A 3,079-nucleotide genomic window follows, 5' to 3' on the forward strand; every position below is an offset into this window, starting at 1 on the left:
GGAAATCCGTTGTTGAGCGGTTGTTCACGCTGGAGGTGAATCTGTGATGGCGACGATCGGTACAGCTATTAACCGGTTGTTTCAGCGGTACCCGCCACATCCACACACGTGACTAGGCCCATGTGGGTATGAAGCGATACGCGGCGGTGGCTTGGTGGGACTGTTCCCGGCCGGTGAAGGGGGGCCGCCCGGCGTGTTGGCCGCGCGCTGCGTGGGCGCACGCGCAACAGCCGGCTGGTGGGGGGCGCCGAGTGGCAGGAGCGCCAGCCGACGGGCCCGGCAGGCGGCGCAGCTACGCTGCGGCGCACCCTGCACGCGGCGCCTGGCGGCCAAAGTTGGTTCAGCCGAGCCCGGTGCGAAGCGCGGTGGACATCTGCAGTGTGCTGGTCTGATTGAGGACTGTGTGCGTTGAGGATGCGCCGCCGCCTGGCACTCGGCGCCGCGACGCCGTCTGCTGCTCGGTCGCCCCAGCGGTTCTCGCAGGTGGTTTGTATCGCAGTTGTGCGGACGTGTTGGCGCGTGCGCTGTGCTGGGAGAGTTCGCTTCTGCACCCAAGTGGGGCTTTGCCCTTGTGTGGCGCTGGCGTTGGAGCTGCCGGTCACCATAGGTGGCGCGTGTTGTCTCCCGCCGGCAATGCCACGACAGCACGCTCCCGGGCCTCTGTCGGCAGCGGCAAGCTCAGTTGGGAGCAAGGGTGTTCGCACTAAAACCGTCTACTCGCCTAACTCCGGGCGATTGCGCCTCTCTCGAAACCGACCAAGTACCTAGGACGGCGCTGCGCGCCGCCGGGACCTGAGAGGGTTTCGAGGTGTATCGTGCAGGGGAGCTCGGCCTCCTCCTGTTTGCAGAATAATTGAGCGGACGCTTGCGTGTTCGCGCGGGCCCCCGGGACACACTCCCGGGCGGCCGGCTGCTCAGCTCTAGTTGACGCAGCTCCCTGGTTGATCCTGCCAGTAGTCATATGCTTGTCTCAAAGATTAAGCCATGCATGTCTCAGTACAAGCCGCATTAAGGTGAAACCGCGAATGGCTCATTAAATCAGTTATGGTTCCTTAGATCGTACCCACGTTACTTGGATAACTGTGGTAATTCTAGAGCTAATACATGCAAACAGAGTCCCGACCAGAGATGGAAGGGACGCTTTTATTAGATCAAAACCAATCGGATTGGCTTGTCTGGTCCGTTTGCCTTGGTGACTCTGAATAACTTTGGGCTGATCGCACGGTCCTCGTACCGGCGACGCATCTTTCAAATGTCTGCCTTATCAACTGTCGATGGTAGGTTCTGCGCCTACCATGGTTGTAACGGGTAACGGGGAATCAGGGTTCGATTCCGGAGAGGGAGCCTGAGAAACGGCTACCACATCCAAGGAAGGCAGCAGGCGCGCAAATTACCCACTCCCGGCACGGGGAGGTAGTGACGAAAAATAACGATACGGGACTCATCCGAGGCCCCGTAATCGGAATGAGTACACTTTAAATCCTTTAACGAGTATCTATTGGAGGGCAAGTCTGGTGCCAGCAGCCGCGGTAATTCCAGCTCCAATAGCGTATATTAAAGTTGTTGCGGTTAAAAAGCTCGTAGTTGGATTTGTGTCCCACGCTGTTGGTTCACCGCCCGTCGGTGTTTAACTGGCATGTATCGTGGGACGTCCTGCCGGTGGGGCGAGCCGAAGGGGTGCTTTCGCGTCCCGAGGCGGACCCCGTTTAAATCCTACCAGGGTGCTCTTTGTTGAGTGTCTCGGTGGGCCGGCACGTTTACTTTGAACAAATTAGAGTGCTTAAAGCAGGCAAGCCCGCCTGAATACTGTGTGCATGGAATAATGGAATAGGACCTCGGTTCTATTTTGTTGGTTTTCGGAACCCGAGGTAATGATTAATAGGGACAGGCGGGGGCATTCGTATTGCGACGTTAGAGGTGAAATTCTTGGATCGTCGCAAGACGAACAGAAGCGAAAGCATTTGCCAAGTATGTTTTCATTAATCAAGAACGAAAGTTAGAGGTTCGAAGGCGATCAGATACCGCCCTAGTTCTAACCATAAACGATGCCAGCCAGCGATCCGCCGCAGTTCCTCCGATGACTCGGCGGGCAGCCTCCGGGAAACCAAAGCTTTTGGGTTCCGGGGGAAGTATGGTTGCAAAGCTGAAACTTAAAGGAATTGACGGAAGGGCACCACCAGGAGTGGAGCCTGCGGCTTAATTTGACTCAACACGGGAAACCTCACCAGGCCCGGACACCGGAAGGATTGACAGATTGATAGCTCTTTCTTGATTCGGTGGGTGGTGGTGCATGGCCGTTCTTAGTTGGTGGAGCGATTTGTCTGGTTAATTCCGATAACGAACGAGACTCTAGCCTGCTAACTAGTCGCGTGACATCCTTCGTGCTGTCAGCGATTACTTTTCTTCTTAGAGGGACAGGCGGCTTCTAGCCGCACGAGATTGAGCAATAACAGGTCTGTGATGCCCTTAGATGTTCTGGGCCGCACGCGCGCTACACTGAAGGAATCAGCGTGTCTTCCTAGGCCGAAAGGTCGGGGTAACCCGCTGAACCTCCTTCGTGCTAGGGATTGGGGCTTGCAATTGTTCCCCATGAACGAGGAATTCCCAGTAAGCGCGAGTCATAAGCTCGCGTTGATTACGTCCCTGCCCTTTGTACACACCGCCCGTCGCTACTACCGATTGAATGATTTAGTGAGGTCTTCGGACTGGTACGCGGCATCGACTCTGTCGTTGCCGATGCTACCGGAAAGATGACCAAACTTGATCATTTAGAGGAAGTAAAAGTCGTAACAAGGTTTCCGTAGGTGAACCTGCGGAAGGATCATTACCGACTAGACTGCATGTCTTTCGATGTGCGTGTCGTGTCGCGCAACACGCTACCTGTACGGCAGTGGCCGTGCGCCGCGTGCGGAACCACGCGTGCCTCTCAAAACTAGCGGAAGTGTTGTTGTTGTTGTGTGGTACGAGCGCTGAAGCTCTGGAGCGGCTGGCCTGCGGTACCTGGCGCCTGGCGCCGGTTTTGAATGACGTTCGCCCGAGTGCCTGTCCGCTCCGGTGTGGAGCCGTACGACGCCCATCG

The 3,079-nt window shown here is 56.6% G+C and overlaps 1 non-coding gene across 1 annotated transcript; it reads left to right on the forward strand.

Annotated features, from left to right (window-relative positions):
- Positions 1-934: 934 nt before the first annotated feature.
- Positions 935-2,827, forward strand: LOC126325277 (small subunit ribosomal RNA). The gene has a single exon (XR_007559971.1). It is a non-coding gene; the product is annotated as a small subunit ribosomal RNA (ribosomal RNA).
- Positions 2,828-3,079: the final 252 nt, after the last annotated feature.

This window comes from Schistocerca gregaria, unplaced genomic scaffold, assembly GCF_023897955.1.
Source record: "Schistocerca gregaria isolate iqSchGreg1 unplaced genomic scaffold, iqSchGreg1.2 ptg000914l, whole genome shotgun sequence".
Taxonomy (NCBI): Eukaryota; Metazoa; Arthropoda; class Insecta; order Orthoptera; family Acrididae; genus Schistocerca; species Schistocerca gregaria.